This window comes from Bubalus kerabau, chromosome 22 (assembly GCF_029407905.1).
Source record: "Bubalus kerabau isolate K-KA32 ecotype Philippines breed swamp buffalo chromosome 22, PCC_UOA_SB_1v2, whole genome shotgun sequence".
Lineage (NCBI taxonomy): Eukaryota > Metazoa > Chordata > Mammalia > Artiodactyla > Bovidae > Bubalus > Bubalus kerabau.
The window spans coordinates 32,657,869-32,675,918 of record NC_073645.1 but is presented as its reverse complement, the minus strand read 5'-3'; the positions used below and the strand labels follow the sequence as shown (position 1 = coordinate 32,675,918).

At 44.8% G+C, this 18,050-nt stretch overlaps 1 long non-coding RNA gene and 1 other non-coding gene across 2 annotated transcripts; one reads left to right on the top strand and one right to left on the bottom strand.

Annotated features, from left to right (window-relative positions):
* Nucleotides 1-8,017: 8,017 nt before the first annotated feature.
* Nucleotides 8,018-9,147, top strand: LOC129636667 (uncharacterized). The gene is made up of 3 exons (XR_008707068.1): nucleotides 8,018-8,155; nucleotides 8,321-8,407; nucleotides 8,830-9,147. It is a non-coding gene; the product is annotated as an uncharacterized LOC129636667 (long non-coding RNA).
* An 8,516-nt stretch (nucleotides 9,148-17,663) lies between these two features.
* TRNAG-UCC (transfer RNA glycine (anticodon UCC)) lies at nucleotides 17,664-17,736 on the bottom strand. Its single transcript has one exon. It is a non-coding gene; the product is annotated as a tRNA-Gly (tRNA).
* Between the last annotated feature and the right edge of the window lie 314 nt (nucleotides 17,737-18,050).

Below are 18,050 nucleotides of genomic sequence, written 5' to 3'. Positions count from 1 at the left end.
CTTCGTCTCCACTCTTTCTGTCCTCCCGGCACCATTTACCATACTGTGTGTGGGGTAGGCTCCTCTTTAGGGCACATGTTCTAGGTCGGGGGCGGGGGTGCCTTTTGGGGAGACATCCCTGGCCTCCCTCTATCTCTTCTGACTTAATTTTCAGCTTCTTTTTCTTTTCTCTTCAAGCCCAATGTTTTTGATGAGTATTTTTATTTTCCTTCCTTGCCTCTGGTTTTAAAATGTCACTGATACACCAAAAAAAAAACAAAAAAACCCAACAAAAAATCATGTCGACAGTGACAGCCTTCCGTGATCCAGTCTACAGTGGACAGTTTGGAAGTCCCATTGTCTCATTGTTTGTGGGAAGTGGTCTTTGGCTGGTGCCTGCGACTTCCTGTCCTTGGGCCTTCCCTGGACTTGCACATGTGGGGCAGCCTGAAGGGCTGGCAGAGCTTATGATTCTGAGGCCTCAGACTGTGAGGATTGGGTTGGGAAAATGAACCCCTCAGCCCTTAGCCGGGATGCCCGAGGTGTGGTCTACCCTGTCTACTGGGGTTTCTCAGTGGGACTGAGCCCTTCTTGCTGACGTGGGATCTTGTTCAATGACACACCCTTTATTTTCTTCCTTCCCTCCTGGGACTCATTTTCCTTTTCTCCCCCCAGTGTTTCCTGGAGTCATCTCCCAAGAGGCCATTTCCATGCAAATCCTTGTCTTTGGGTCTGCTTTAGGAACCCAAGACATTCCCTGTACGTATAACCACTATTTGCAGCATATTTTTTGCCCGTTTCTTTCTTTGTATTTAGTATTCAGTAGTATGTAGAATGTGTGTGCACAGATAAAAGAATATTTTTGCACACATGCACATCATATGTACAGACATCGGGCCATTCTATACATATGCAATTTCCTTTTTTAACTTGGCAATATATCCAAGTTATTTTTCCATATTGGTACACATAGATCCAATTGTTTTTAATGACTGTAGACTATTCTCTTGCATGGCTATATCTTTTTAAAACCAGTCTCATTGAATCTTAAATTACATCTTTGATTTGGGTGGTAAATCAAATCATCTTTGATTTGTGAAAGGTAAGTAGAAGCATATGTTGGCTTTTCACCAAAGCATGGCTGGCATGGGCCAGTGCCCATTACTTTCTCCAGCTGGGGAGCAGAAAATGAACTAATCTGTATTTACTAGGGCTTCCCTGGTGGCTCAGATGGTAAAGAATCTGCCTGCCATGCAGGAGACCCAGGTTCCATCCCTGGGTTGGGAAGATCCCCTGGAGAAGGGAATGGCTACCCACTCCCGTACTCTTGCCTGAAGAATTCCATGGACAGAGGAGCCTGGTGGGCTACAGTTCGTGGGGTCACAAAGAGTTGGACACGACTGAGCAACTAACACTTTCACTTTCAATCTGTATTGAACCAGGGTGGCAGCAAAGCAAACCTGACCGAGAGGGTGAACCTAAATTGCCAGAACACCTACGAATGGACTTGTCAACATTTACACCACCCCTCCTGCCTTCTTTCCTCTCAAGGATCATTGATTCCAATTTGCTGTGTGGGAGGAAGCAAGATAGACAGCTAGTTCTCAGGCTATATTTGTAACAAAGCTAGGAAAACACAGAAGCAGTGCCACACCGTGACAGGATATATTTTGATCAGCCAGAGATCAATCCTTGAATGCCTTTGGTTCACCCTTGCTCATATTTCTAATATGTTCCGTAAGATTAGACTTAAAACAGACGTTTTCCCTCTGATGATGGAACTTACTAATCACCCTCTCATCCACCTGAAAGTTGGAGCCCCACCCCTATCCCCTTGAGGACCCAGACCATCTTCTCCTCTGTGACATCCTGAAACTTCCCCTTTCTCAGGAAATGGGAGCTGTGAACTGCAGCTGTTTTGGAGTTTAAACAGACTGTAACTCAAGTGTGAAGGCAACTCCACTGTTCGTTCACCAGGCGTTAAGCCTGTCACTTCCCAAGGCAGCCTCAGAGCAGAGTTTGATTTAATTGGCTCAAGCCCAAGAAACAAAAGTGTCCTGGTGCCAAGAGCTTCCTGCCCAGACCTGCGTGTCTTGGCATGAAGTTCAAGAGCCATAAACTAGGCGAGATGGCCCCAAAAAGACCGAGGACCAAAATAAAACTGTGATGTGCAAGAGCTCAGAGGAGACGATGGGGAGTTAAAAATGAGGATCAAATGAATCACTCTTCTTCACTTTAGATGATAAACAAAAGTTTGGCTGCAAAAGCAGGCATTGTGCTAAATTTGTGGAAGAATTTCAGGGAAGCTGCTCTTCTGTGTCCTTGTCTTGCTTCCTTTACTGTCTCTTGAAGTTTTAGGTACAAGATGGGATTCAAAAATGGCTATGATATGGGGCCTCTGCTGTGAATAGCCCAGAGGCTGCCTTCTGGAAGCTTGCTCACCCTCTGGTTAAAAATCCATCTGGGGGGCTTCCCTGGTGGCCCAGTGGTTAGGCATCTGCCCGCCAGTGCCAGGGACATGGGTTTGATCCCTGGTCCAGAAAGATCCCACATGCCCTGGAGGAACTAAGCTCCTGCACATCTATTGATCTCGTGCGCCCTAGAGTCTGTGCCCTGCAACAAAGGAAGCCACCGCAGTGAGAAGCCCGAGCATCACGACAAAGACCCGGTTCAGCCAAAAAAAAAAAAAATCTGTGTTGCTTATGCTGTGAGAGGGGCCCGCCCCACCATCCTCACTCTCAGCACCTATCCAGCCTAAAGGCCGGTGCCAGCATTTAGCCACCCCGCAATAACAACCATTTATCGTCAGGTTGGAGCAGGTATTCACGTACTCACAAGCTGTGAGGGAGGGCTTGCCCTTGGTTTTTCCTGGCAGCTGGGGATTTATACCATCAATGACACAAAGACTCACAGGCTGCCTTTGGAGACACCTTTCAGCTTGAGCCCTGCTGGCTTCTAGGGAGAGACAGAAGCGGGCAGTCAGAGGGCTGGGAGAAGACAGGAAGGGTGCTTGGCAATTTTAATGCCAGTACTGTGGTGGCTGGTTCCTGAAAGCAGATGGCGTGCAAAGAATGAGAAGCTCATAGGATCAGAATTTGAAAACAAAGATTCAGATTCTGGCAAGGTGATGGCTGTTGTGTCAGAGGTTTTGAATCTCTTCAAATCATTCCCTAAAAACACAGAGAAGCCGGGATAGCACACTAAAACTCGTGGATGAGATTTATACCAAGTATATGGGACATGTATCCCCACAAACTTAAAAAAAAATTTTTTTTAATTGTAGTAAAAGTCATATAAAACAGTTTTAAGCATATTTAACTGTACATTTCAGTGGCACTAAGTATATTCACATTGTTGGGCAACTGTCAACCATCATCCACGTCCTGAATGTTTCACCTTCTTAAACTGAGTCAGTGCAGGGGACCCAGTGTGTTGTCAGCAGCTGTGCAGAAGGGCACTGAAGGAAATTATGAAGGGGTGCTCGATGGACTCGAGAACCCCAAAATAACCATCAGAAAAATTATTCTACCTTAAAGGAAAATGAAATCTTTAGTAGTCAAGCGCATGATCCAGTCACACAGTAGAAAATATATGAGATTGTCATTAGCTTTTGGAGCAACATTTTGGAGAAGAAGAAATAGAGTCACACAGGGCTGTGGTTACAGGGTGTTTGTCATTGTTTATTAGGCCTCAAATTTCTTTCACGTGTTTTGTATCTGTGCTGATTTAACAATTATGTTAAAACCTAACAGTGACCAGGTGGGTAAAATTAGAGCTAATGGGTTGGACCATGATGGTAGGGGTGGGGAGATGCAGATGCCTCTGTAACTGCACACATTTAGGGAAGGGAGTTCTCCTTGAATCGATCCTGATGGAAGATTCCATCACAGACACCATCGTCTCACCAGACAGTTATTTTTTGAGACCTGGGAACACTGGGATTTTCTTACTTTTTTTAGTTTCATGTTTGTCCGTTTGCCTCCAGGGCTCCTTCAGGGCGGGGAGGAGATGAGTTTTTCTTTTGAGGTTTCTCCATAGGGTGCATGTTGAATGGATGCTGGTATGCTGCTGCTGCTGCTAAGTCACTTCAGTCGTGTCCGACTCTGTGCGGCCCCATAGACGGCAGCCCACCAGGCTCCCCCGTCCCTGGGATTCTCCAGGCAAGAACACTGGAGTGGGTTGCCATTTCCTTTTCCAATGCATGAAAGTAAAAAGTGAAAGTGAAGTCGCTCAGTCATGTCCAACTGTTAGCAACCCCATGGACTGCAGCCTACCAGGCTCCTCTGTCCATGGGATTTTCCAGGCAAGAGTACTGGAGTGGGGTGCCATTGCCTTCTCTGGATGCTGGTATAGACAGGCTCAAACCGCACCACAAATGGTGTGTTTATAGCAGCCCAGACCATTTTCTTACCTTCTGCCCCAGAAGTCAGTGCAACGTCCTTTTTCTTTTTCTTTTTTTTAAACCTGAGTACCTGTCACAAGGCACTGCCGTCTCTTCAAAGTCCTGCTTTGGCTCTGAGGGCCTGAGGACACAGCCCAGGGCCCATCCTCCTCTTCCCTGAAACCCTGGGCTGAGGACTATCAGACTTGAATTGATGCTTTCTTGCTCTGTTTTCTGGTCCTGTCCTGTGAGTGGGTTACAGACTTTTTCCTTGCCTGAAGAAACCTCATCTAGTCTTTCTTCAGAATCCCTTGGACTGCAAGGAAATCAAACCGGTCAATCCTAAAGGAAATCAATACTGAATATTCATTGGAAGGACTGATGCTGAAGCTGAAGCTCCAATACTTAGGCCACCTGAAGCGAAGAGCCAACTCATTGGAAAAGATCCTGATGCTGGGGAAGACTGAAGGCAGGAGAAGAAGGGGATGGCAGAGGATGAGATGGCTAGATAGTATCACTGACTCAGTGGACATGAGTCTGAGCAAACTCCAGGAGATAGTGAAGGACAGGGAAGTCTGGAGTGCGGCAGTTCATGGGGTCACAAAGAGTTGGACACGACTTAAGGACTGAACAGGAATGAAAAGATGCTCTATCTCAAACATTTTGTCTGGGAAATGAAGAATAATCATGAGATATCATTTCATAAATACCACATTGACATAACTGAGGCTTCCCTGGTGGCTCAGACGGTAATGCATCTGCCTACAATGCGGGAGACCCTGGTTCAATCCCTGGGTTGGGAAGATCCCCTGGAGAAGGAAATGGCAACCCATTCCAGTACTCTTGCCTGGAAATTTCCATGGACTGAGGATCCTGGTAGCTATAGTCCATGGGATCGCAAAGAGACACGACTGAGCAACTTCACTTCACTTACATTGACATAAAATTTTAGATATGATAGTTCCAACATATTGGTAAGATGTTGAAAACTGGTACCTTTATGTACTGCTTAGAGGAGATGGACTTGGTATAAAAGCTGTGGAGAGTATGGTTTATATAGTGAATCCTAAAGGAAATCAGTCCTGGATATTCATTGGAAGGACTGATGCGAAGCTGAAACTCCAATACTTTGGCCACCTGATGCTAAGAGCCAACTCATTGGAAAAGACCCTGATGCTGGGAAAGATTGAAGGCAGGAGGAGAAGGGGACGACAGGATGCGATGGTTGGATGGCATCACTGACTCAATAGTCATGAGTTTGATCAACTTTGGGAGTTGGTGATGGACAGGGAAGCCTGGTGTGCTGCAGTCTATGGGGTCGCAAAGAGTTGGACATGACTGAGCAACTGAACTGAACTGACTGAAGTTGTTAAAATATAAAACAACAGCATGAAGGACTAAGGAATAAATGGAGGCATACTGTTTCAAAGTTCTTATAAGGACTGACATGAATTTGAGTGAACTCCAGGAGATAGTGAAGGACCGGGAGGCCTGGGTTTGCTGCAGTCCATGGGGTTGCAAAGAATTAGACATGACTTATCAACTGAACAGCAGTCTTTTTTAAAAAGAGAATTTGAAGCTGTTGTTTATGGGTCACTGTGTGGACCCACTACATGGAGGCTACAAATCCCTCCCCCGATTTCTGTGTCCTTTTGAGAAAAGTCAGACGTTTTAGTTCTGCAGCTTCCCAGGCAAAGCTGAAAATCTGTGGACTTCTCTCCTTTCAGAGTCAGTCATCAGAGGACTTCTCTCCTTTCTGGTCCAATCAGAAAGCTGAGACTTGAAACTCTGCCCAGTATATCACAGGGCCCAGAATCCTGGAGCTCAGACCAGCAGGGCCCACCATCCTGGCCCAGTCAAATTTCAAGCCAACATAATTTAAAGAGAGAATTTGCTAAACAGAGACAAACCCCAATATACCAACCGTTAAACAAAACAAAAACCAACCAAACTTCCAGGACACTATTACAAAATAGATATGCAAACATCATCTCAGAATAGAGGACAGTTACTGTTATTAAACACATTTTAACTCATGGTAAAACTTATGATATTGGCTTCACTTTTTTTTTTTTTTTTCATTTCGGGGGATTGTTTTGTTGCAAACATCCTTATTACACACAGAACCATGGAAGATGCTAAATGGAAGAAACCAGGCACAAAATAGGGCACCCCCCAGGAGTCACATAGAGAAAGGATGAGCATAGGTGAGGCTCCCTCCAGGAGACGCAGGTAAGGCTGGTCTATGTGGCCAGAGGTCAGGATCTGGTTACCTGGGCTTGGGGGTAAGTAACTGGAAGGGAGCATGAAAGACTCTAAAGCTGCTGGTGATGCTCTGCTTCCTCATCTGGATGCTGGTTTCATAGCATGTCCAGTTTGTGAAAATCCAGAGAACTCTGTACTTATAAAACTTGTACTTTTCCGTATGCCTTATACAGGAATTAAGTGTTAAAAACATGCTTCATCATTGCCTACCCTGAGTCTTTAGTTCTTTGGGATCCACTGATCAAGTTCAACCTCCATGTTTGATAGAGGAGGAAACGGAGCCCTTGAGAAGGGAGGCACTCATTCTGGGTGACAAAGCAAGTCACTGGCCAAAGTGAGTCTGCAGCTTGAAGCTTAGCTCCGGGACCCCTCACTGCTTCCGGATTCCTTGTTTTTCAGGAACCATGGAGCTGGAGGCTGCGCTAGTGCAGGAAGGGTCCTGGCTGGCTGGGGTGGTGGGTGGGGGTCAAGGAAGGTGAAGAGGCTCACCTGGTGGGGCTCAGTTGATGGTTGAAGTGTGGAGTGGGTGTTGCTGATACCCTCACCATGGGAGCTGTCCTTACCCCGAGGCTCTTCAATTCCCCTGCTGAAGAGCTGTCTGCTTCCATTGGCAAGTCCTTTGCTCACAACAGCTTCATTTTATTTATTTCTTAAGAGAAGAAACTTCTCCTTTTCAAGGCAAATTCTTTGCCCACTTATACACTTGAGGGTATTATTAATTTATAATAATCAAATTGTTATTGAATTATTTTGTATTTGCATGTTTTATCTCTTTCCCCCCATAGAGTTGTATCCTTCTGACTACAAATATATTCAGTATTTTTCTCTCCAACAAACAACCCCTTTCCTGGTCCTGATTAATGAATCAGTATGTACGTGGGAAGTGCCTATGCTGGGCCCTGTACAAGGACAGGATGGACAGTGTCCCCGGTCACAGACGGCAGGTCCTGCTGCCTCGCAAGTTATTTTCAATGTTTTCAGACTTTCTGAGGACGCTGCATCCCTCTGCACTCTTTCCGGCTCCTCATGCCCCTATTTCTCTTCCACTCACTGTTAACTGACTCCACCCTCACTACCATTTTGCTTTGTTGTTTAATTAATTTGTTTTTTAAAGCCAGCGTCTTTTGAGCCAGATGAACACATGTGTAGGTTGCCTGGAACGGTCCCCTCTCGCCCGCGTTCTCGTAGCATGGTTAGGACTAGCGCCCTGTGTCGCCCTCCCTGCAGCGCTCTGACGTGGGTGCTGAGCTCTCTGGCCACACTGCCTCTTGGTAGTCATGTACAGTGGCCTCTTTTGCTCATTTGTGTTAACTTTGTGTCAGTTTTGGCCAAGTGTTGATTAAGAGCTCAGGCTTTGATAAAAATCAGATGTGACTTTAAATCCCAGAACCTCATCTATACACAAACCCTGAGCTTCAGTGTTTTTATCAGAAATCAGAGGAATAAGAGTGATTGTACCTACTTCATAGGGCAGCTGCTGGCTTCAGAGAGGGAAGTGCTTGAAGTACCTGGTGTGGCTCTGGGCATGAGGTAAGTGCTTGGTAAGTAGCTTCCCGAAGCTCCCTTCTCCCTCGACGCCTGGACTCCCCAGGGGCTCCTCCAGCTCTCTGATGCTTTCTAGGTTCTTCTCTGGCTTTTCAGCCTCTCCTGCCCTAACTTGCTTGAGTTCTCAGCATCCCAATTTCTGTGATTCAGTCCAGTCTTGTTATGAAGAGTGTCGGCTGTGGCAACAGATGTTCCAGTTCGAATCCTAGCGGCGTTTAACCAGCTGAGTGTGCTCAGGTACATTGTTCAACCTCTTGGTGTCTCAGTGACCATGCCTGTGAAATGGGCAGCCTCCCTCTAGCGGGTAGTGAGGATCCTGTGGGCTGAGACTTGCGCTGAGTGCCTACCACTAGTGAACATCCAATCAGTGCTGTGCTATTCCCAGCCTCTCAGGGGTCCTGATGGTTCCCTCCTCTCCCTTACTCCATCTTATCCATTCTGCTCCTGGGGCCCCCCAAAACCCTCTCCTCTCCCTTCCCACTGCTGCTGCCCTAATTGTTCCAGAGCCTTGTTTCTTCTTGACCTATTCATACCAGTATCTCTGCTGCAAGTCCCCTCCCTTTCCAGTCCTTTTTCCATGTGAATAGCAATTGAATATTTTCTGAAGCACATTTCCGATTGCATCACTCTTCCGCTCTAAAACCTCCTACGGTCCACAGACTAGATCTCAAATCTCCAGTGTAGCTGTTTTGGCTTCACCACCTGGACCCCACCTGCCTAACCAACTTCATTCCACTGCTGCGCCCTGCCCGTGCCAGATGAACCAGCTCAATGGACTTGATCTTTCTCTCTCACATCCTCCCTGTGATACCCACCTCAGAGATTTGTCCCCGCTGGCCTCTGAGACACCCATACCCTCCCAGATGCCCAACTTCTACCATCCTTCAAAGCCCAGAGGAACGTCACCCTCTCCTTGTAGCCTGCCCGGATTATTATTATAACCCAAAGTGGAAGTTTTCTCTAGAACTCCGAATCTCTCTGATGGCTACTGCACTTCTTACTCTGCATTTTGTCTGAATATAATTTATCCACAACAGGTCACCTGCCACTGTTCCTGTGTCTTCTTATCTCCTGCCTGTAGTCATTAGCCCTGCTGTCTCCCTCGGCGTGTCCAGGACAGAAGCGGTTTAATGCCACGATGTGCAGGGCCTGTGTGCAGGCTCCAAGGTTGGTGCTGTGAAGACCATCCAAGTCTCTCTGCTGCAAGGGGACAGAAAGCTGTTGGGGAAAGAACACGTGTACCTGCGTGCATGTATGTGCACCACACACACACACACGACTTAAGAACATTCTCAGAGAAGCCCATCACATACTCTCGGGCAGCTGAGGCAGCACCCAAGAGAACTGATGAGTTCTGAGAGGCTGCAGAGTGGGAAAGGCTTACCTCGTGGGTAACCAGGAGCCTCTGCAGAACAGAGGGTTTGCACAGAGACCAGAGGCAGGGACATGGGGGACTGGCTGGCAGGAGGTGGGACCCTGGCAGGGGGCAGTTGGATCTGTTTCCTCATTGGTCGGAGGGACAATTCCCGTCCCAGCTATGAGAGCTCTCTGAGTCTCTGTTTCCTTATCTGCCTACATCATGGCCTAGTGACCACAATCACAGGCTTGCTTGTCAGAGTGACTTGGGTTTAAATCCTGGATCCTCCTCATTATTGACCGAGTGACTTTGGGAAAGTCATGTGAGCCTCAGTTTTCTCAGCCTGCCAGGATGGTAGGAGGCAGAATGACACAGTGAACTGGAGTGCCAGGTGATCATATAAATGCTCAGTTCAGCCGAGGATGCCATTCCAGAGCTGCAAGCTCTTTGCCGTCTCTGGGGGATGTTGCAAGCTAAACTCTGTAGGGGCTGGGCATGCAGTGCTTAATTAAATCACAAGTTACATCCCAAAGCAAGATAGATCTAACATTAAGTGATGCAAGATGCCAGGATGTATGAGCATTATAGACACAATTATGATGAAGGTCCCCATTCTTACAGGGCTTGTAGACTGATTAGGGAGATAAAGCCACCTTGAACCAGCCTGTTGAGCACCTTGGTCTAGCGGTCAGAGAAGGCAGACCAAGAAGGTGAAGCAGCTAGGAAACTTCCCTTAGAGAAGTTTTAGCAAGAGGTCTGGGTAAGTAGTGGGGGGTTGTTCAGAATTCTGGGAAATTCAACGGAGAATTTTTATTAGCAAATATGTACCTAGGCAGAGTCTTTGATGGGATAGCTCTTAAATGTTATGAGCAATGGGAAGAGTCTTAGCTGTTCAGATTTTCAATCACAAGGCAGAATGGACTCTGATGACCGTAGGAAAGAGCTAGAGCCTAGCTTTTTTTGTCAGCTAAGATGTATCTAGAGAAGACCATATTTCAGAATGGAAATCAAATTCTGGTGGGGAAGAACTGTCTTTTAAGGGAAGCTTGTTTGCACTGACACAATCACTTGAGAGCATCAATTTGAGTCTTTGTATCCAGAATTTACTGAAGCATAGAATGAATACACTATACATCATCTGCCTTAGGCATTGCGTTGTAAATATTTCACGGCTTTAAATATGCGCCGTGATTAGGTGTGTGTTTTGGTAGTTAAATGAATACGGGTTTAAAGCAATGAAATGAAAATATTTCAAGTTCAGCATATTTTCATCTGAGGGCTTTAAGAATATGTCATAGAAAAAATTCTATCTTCAAAGCTGAGGTTCTCCTGGGACTTCCCTGGTTGTCCAGCAACTAAGACTCCATGCTCCCAAAGCAGGGGACTCAGGGTTCAGTCCCTGGTCAAGAAACTCAACTAAATTGCAACTCAGGCTGCAATTAACTCTGGGCACAGCCAAAAAAGAAAAAAAGCTGAATTTCTCCTGGTGATAGCACAGTTGATGGCTGAAAGATCCTGGGTCTTGGACTTTAGGTTCTTATTTTTCTTTTATAAAAGAAAATTCCCTAAAATGTTCACAGACGTTCTCAGCTATTTTACAAATTTGTTTCATATTAGCTAATATTACTCCAAAAGCCAGTTTTAAAATAAATTAACCAATAAAGATGGAAGACAAGGTTTAAGTGTTGAAGTGGCTTTGAAATAAAATGAAAAAATCAAATAATGTTCAACATATCTTTTTGAGCACGTACTATATATTGAGCTGTTTATTACCCAATTTGAGATGACACTTAGCAGCTCCTGGTACCTCAGAGATCGAGTTTAGATGGATTTGAATCCCTAAATCCATGGCCTGTGAAAGTCCATATTCCTCTAGCCTTAAAGGAAGGTACCATTTAAGAGGGGGAAATAAGGCAGGTTCAGGAATAAAGGAGAGAAGTCAAGTCTGTAGAGGAGAGAGAGGCAAGTGTTTAGGGGAAAGAGAGAAATTCTTACAGTTGGAAGAATCAGAGAACACTTGGAACAATGGAGGTGGGTTTAGATTAACAAAAAGGATACACCTTTGGTCCGAGGGTTTAGTGTGAGCAAGGGTGTGGCAGAGGGACGCGTAGGCAGGTGCGTGAAGGGGAGAGTGAAGCTCAGACTAGGGAGGCAAGAGAAGGCCAGACTGGGGGGTTTTGGGAAGTTAAGGACTTTGCCCTTTAACCTGTAGTCCGAGAAGAAATTATCCAGATGTCCTGTTCATATCCTCTGATATTAAAGACATTCACAGATGATTTGAGCACCTATTTTCAATTCTTTTGTGCAAATACCCAGAAGTGGGCAAACTCCTTTCATCCTGATCTGATGGACAAACCCATTCCATTTTCACAGTTTGGTCCGATATCCATCCTTCCTGAGCAACTCAAAAGCACCGTTTCCCCGTTTGGCTTGAATGTTCCCTTTAAATAAGACTCATCTTCTCTTTGTTGAGAGGCAGTGTGGGATGGGATAAGAGACACGTGATTAGGAGCCAGGAGACCTGCAGCCCAGGACCAGACCTGTTAGCTACCTGTGTGTCCTTCAGCTTAGCTAAACGTCAGTTCACTCAGCTCAACCCTTTATTCCTCTCAAGGCTGTGATTAGTATCAAGGCCACTGGTGTTTTGGAAAATATTTCCCAAATATGAACGATTGCTCCATGGAGGTATGTACTAGGGCCTTAAAATTTCAAGCCAGAAAGGGTTTTTAGAGATTAACTGCTGCCAAATGCTGTCATCTCACAGATCTAACTAGTCTCAGAGGGGTGGGCTATTTAGGGACTGAGATAGGGGTAAACTCCAGATCGTCTGACTCTGAGGTCTGGGCCCCTTCAGCCCCCACACAGTCAGACGTCTTTTGGAGGCTCAATCAAATCCTTTGTCCTTTCTCTTCTTACTGGGAAAAAAACAACAGTGAAAACTGTCCCTCTGTGTTGTTCATTGAGTCACTTTAGCTCAGATTTATCCCCGAAGTCTGGCTGTTTTGTGACCTTTCTTGAATTCCATTCTCCAGGCGTGGGAGGGAAGTCAGTTCTTCCTTAGCGCCCCCACCCCTGCTGAGTATCATTGGGAATTCTCTTATTTGTATTCCTCTCAGAGCCACATTTAATGCACCAAAGCACGTGTTTAGAGCAATAACCAGCCTGAAGTTTATGAAATAAAAGATTGATATCAGCTTCATGAAACTCAGGCAAAAGCAATATCTTTTCTATATCTTGCTATGCCTTTAACTTCAGAAACCTTCATACTTGGTGGCCACTGAAAAATGAAATAGCAATAATAATAATGACAATAATAAAAAAAGTGATGTCTTTTAAGAACTACAGTTTCGAGTAATGTCTTTAATTTCTTTATTGATTTAATGACAAGGGAAGATTAGACTTACTGTTTTCTTCAGTTTCCAAGTACATTTCACCTTAAAAGAAAGATCATAGCATGTAGCTTAAAGGTGAATGTTTTGCTTGTCACCTGGCCTATTTATGCAAGGTGGGGGCTCGGGCAGCTGAAATGCATGACCATAGCCACCCTGTTTTCTCACGAGGAAATGGAAAACCAGGAGATAGGAGAAATATTTGCTTTTCTTATGAAATAAATTATTCTGGAAAGTAAGTCAGCTTTATAGCTGTTCTCCCAGAAGGTCATTTCATTTTACAAGGTAGACTATTTATTTGCACACAGAAGGTGCGAATATAGGTTTTTGGCCTCTATGACGCAACATAATCTGGCTTCATCAAACTTCCCATGCTTATCTCTTGTTTCTAACCTTTCCAAATCTGATGAGTTGGTTAAACCGGACATTTGTCATTTCCCATGTGATTCTTTTGTAGTTTTATAAGAAGACATTTTTATTTTATGTTGCTTTTTGATTTTCTTTTCCCCCCTCCTGTATCTTTATTTATTTTAATTGAAGTATAATTGATTCAAAAAGCTTCTTGATGAAAGTGAAAGAGGAGAGTGAAAAAGTTGGCTTAAAGCTCAACATTCAGAAAACGAAGATCATGGCATCCGGTCCCATCACTTCATGGGAAATAGATGGGGAAACAGTGGAAACAGTGTCAGACTTTATTTTTCTGGGCTCCAAAATCACTGCAGATGGTGACTGCAGCCATGAAATTAAAAGACGCTTACTCCTTGGAGGGAAAGTTATGACCAACCTAGATAGCATATTCAAAAGCAGAGACGTTACTTTGCCAACAAAGGTTTTTCTAGTCAAGGCTATGGTTTTTCCTGTGGTCATGTATGGATGTGAGAGTTGGACTGTGAAGAAGGCTGAGTGCCAAAGAACTGATGCTTTTGAACTGTGGTGTTGAAGACTCTTGAGAGTCCCTTGGACTGCAAGGAGATCCAACCAGTCCATTCTGAAGGAGATGAGCCCTGGGATTTCTTTGGAAAGAATGATGGTAAAGCTGAAACTCCAATACTTTGGCCACCTCATGGGAAGAGTTGACTCATTGGAAAAGACTCTGATGCTGGGAGGGATTGGGGGCAGGAGGAGAAGGGGACGACAGAGGATGAGATGGCTGGATGGCATCACTGACTCGATGGACATGAGTTTGAGTGAACTCCGGGAGTTGGTGCTGGACAGGGAGGCCTGGAGTGCTGCGATTCATGGGGTCGCAAAGAGTCGGACACGACTGAGCGACTGATCTGATCTGATTATATAAATTACAGGAATACAATATAGTGATTTACAATTTTTAAGAGTTATGTTCCATTTATAGTTATGATAAAATATTGACTATATTCCCTGTATTGTACAATATATCTTTGTAGCTAATTTTATACATAATAGTTTGTGCTTCTTAATCCCCTACTCCTATAGTGCCCTCCCCCATCACTGGTAACCGTTAAAAAAATACAAAAACATAGTGAATATAACAAAAAAAGAAGTAGACCCACATGATTATTTCCAGTTTTACTTTTATCCAAACACCCTCTGCCCTTTAATTGGAGTGTTTGATCTACTTATTTTCAGCTGGGTTTGAGTCTAGCATCTTGCTGTTTGTTTTCTATTTGGGCCATCTATTCTTTTACCGACTGAGTGACTTCACTTTCACTTTTCACTTTCATGCATTGGAGAAAGAAATGGCAACCCACTCCAGTGTTCTTGCTTGGAGAATCCCAGGGTGGGCTGCTGTCTATGGGGTCGCACAGAGTCGGACACGACTGAAGCGACTTAGCAGCAGCAGCAGCAGCAGCAGCAGCAGCAGCATTCTTTTACCTCCTTTCCTGCATTCTTTAAGATTAATTGAAAATTACTTAGGGTGTTATTCTATCTTCTGTAATAATTATTTTAAAGCCCTTTCTGCTATTCCCATTATGCCTTTCATTTCTGTATTTGTTTTTATTGATTGATTTCTCTCTTGGCCAGGCTCCTCTGTCCATGGAATTCTCCAGGCAAGAATACTGGAGTGGGTTGGCATTCCCTTCTCCAGGGGATCTTCCCAATCCAGGGACTGAACCTGAGTTTCCTTTGTCTCCTGCTTTGTGGGCAGATTCTTCACTGTCTGAGGCATCAGGGAAGCCCTGACAAACTTAGATAGTGTATTAAAAAGCAAAGACATCACTTTGCCAACAAAGGTCCGTACAGTCAAAGCTATAGTTTTTCTAGTAGTCATGTATGGATGTGAGACTTGGACGATAAAGAAAGTTGAGCACCAAAGAACTGATGCTTCTGAATTGTGGTGCTAGAGAAGACTCTTGGGAGTCCTTTGGACTGCAAGGAGATCAAACCAGTCCATCCTAAAGGAAATCAACCCTGAATATTCTTTGGAAGGACTGAAGCTGCAGCTGAAACTCCAATACTTTGGCCACCTGATGCAAAGAGCTGACTCATTGGAAAAGACCCTGATGCTGGGAAAAATTGAAGGCAGGGAGAAGGAAAAGGGGAATGGCAGATGATGAGATGGCTAGATAGCATCAGCAACTCAATGAACATAAATTTGAGCAACCTCCAGGAGATAGTGGAAGACAGAGGAGCCTGGCCTGCTACAATCCATGGGGTCACAAAGAATCAGACAGAACTTAGTCAATGAACAACAGAAATTTCCCAGCATTGCTTGTCTACTGTTAGGAATAAACAAAGTGATTAAAAATAAAAGAGGAGAGGCAACTAGAACTTCTGCCCAGACTTCAAACAAAGCTTGCTTTTCAAAGGACTTCCTCAGCTTACAACTCTTTTCCTTCTGGCTCAAGTCTCCTAACTCTCTCCTCTCAAGCCTGGGCTAGAAACAGAGGCAAAAGTGTGCCAGGAGGAAGAATGTTTGATTTCTGAGTGAGCTGCATTCTTTCCTTGGGACCCTAACCCAGTGAGCCTCAGGTACAGGTTGGTGGTTACAGAAACAACCTGTATATGAAACTTCAAACTGCAGGCGTGGTGAGTAATGGATCTCTGCTGAGTAAGCAAGGATCAAACCAAATTATAATGACAATATAAAAAAGAATGCATATATGTATAAAGGGGGCTTCCCAGGTGGTGCTAGTGGTAAAGAGTCAGCCTGCCAATGCAGGAGACTTAAGAGACCCTGGTTTGATCCCTTGGTTGGGAAAATCCTAGGCAGAGGGCACGGCAACCCACTCCATGGACAGAGGCGCCTGGAGGGCTACAGTCCATACGGTCACAAAGAGTTGGACATGACTGAAGCCACTTAGCACGGCATGTATAAAGAACATAACTGAATCACTTTTTGTACAGCAGAATTTAACAAAACAACGTACATCAACTGTACGTCAATAAAATAAGCTAAAAAAACAAAGAAACAAAATCTAATTGACAATCACTTCCTTGACTAAAGCTCCTCGGATCACAGTCCTTGTGACCACCATCTTTTCCTGAATACACACGCAGAAGCATCCTTTACACTCATTGCTTCTCACATCTTCAAACCTGGTGCAGAATTACCAGTGTGACATTTATACTGCAAGTTTTAAAGTCCAGTAACCTTAAAGGTAATTCTTCCATTTGGAAGTTCCTGTCTTCTCTCTCTTGTTTTCCAGTTTAGTAGTTCACAAATAGCGAGCTGAGTCAGGGACAGAGAGCAGGAATAATCTTTCTTTGAAGAGACCACTGGCCTATCTGTCTGTCTATTTATCTATATTGCATGTTTTCTTGCATTCAGTTTGACAATGTTGAACTTTACCTGAGCCCTGGGCTCCTGGAAACAGTGACAGTTAAGAAGTTCCCCTAACCTTTGCACCCCTATAGTCAGTTTACCACAAAGAATTGGCCTTCCCCACGTGGCTTAGATGAAGCCGACAGTGCACGCTTTCCCAGGACTCTCACCAGACTTGTGGGTGGCTGCCTTATTTACCTGTGACAAGGCCAAGCACAGACCTTGCCCCCTTTGTCTGAGCCTGCTGACAAGGCTGGACACAGCCCCTCCAACTTCCTGGTCTTTGTCTCATGATTGATCAGCTGAGGTTAGAACCGTTTGTCCCCTGAAACTAGCTAACCACAGAGAAAAACATTTCCTGGTCTGACAACTGATTGAAACTTGCCCTGCTTGCAAAACAACCTGACTGTAAATCACCTTATCTGTAGCTTATTTATTCTCCTTTGCTTCCCATTAAAGGGAAGCAAAGCAACCACCCCCCCCCACCGCCCCCCTCACCCCCCGCCCTGCGGAGACATTCTGATCCTGAGATCTTTTTATTGCAATAGCCTGAGTACAATCAGTCTTCATATTCATTTGTTTTCCTCCCCCAGCTTTATTGAGATATGATTGACTGTTTCTTGCCTTTGACAAGCTGCCCAGGCTTTACTGAACCTCTAATATACTTGTGGGGATGGGGGCAGCAGAGATAACTATGATTCTCTTCTCTCAGAGCTCACTATGGAATTGAGAAAAGATCCATGGATCAAAGGAATCCTTGTACCTGGCAGACTGTAAAAAGTGCTCAGCTAGGTGAAGAGTACCCAGGTAACTGTACAGATGGAAAGAGGACTTTACCTGGGGAATATGAAATTTAAAATGGGTGTGGAAGAGCAATGGGGCCTCCTGCTAGCTGTACGGAGGCCTGAACTGGGAGAGTTCTCTTTTATTATTATTAATAAAGAGGTTTTTTTTTTTTTTTTTTTTTTTTTTTTTGGCCACACCATGCAGCATGTGGAATCTTAGTTCCCTGGCCAGGGATTGAACTCATGTCCTCTGCATTGGAAGTGCAGAGTCTTAACCACTGGACCACCAGGGAAGTCCCTGAGCTGTGTGTGTGTGTGTGTGTGCTAAGTCACTTCAGTTGTGTCCAACTCTTTGTGATCCAATGGACTATAGCCTGCCAGGCTCCTCTGTCCATGGGATTCTCCAGACAAGAATACTGGAGTGGGTTGCCATGTCCTCCTACCCTGAGCTGGGAGAGTTCTAATTCCACCTTGCATCAGCTTTTCTCAGGTCATCCCAAGTAAACACATGATTGCAGTAAACCTAGTGTCCTTGACACGAAAATATAGCTTCAAAAAAAGTCTTCTGGCCCCTATTCCAACCAGACTGCTTCATTCCATAGAGCAG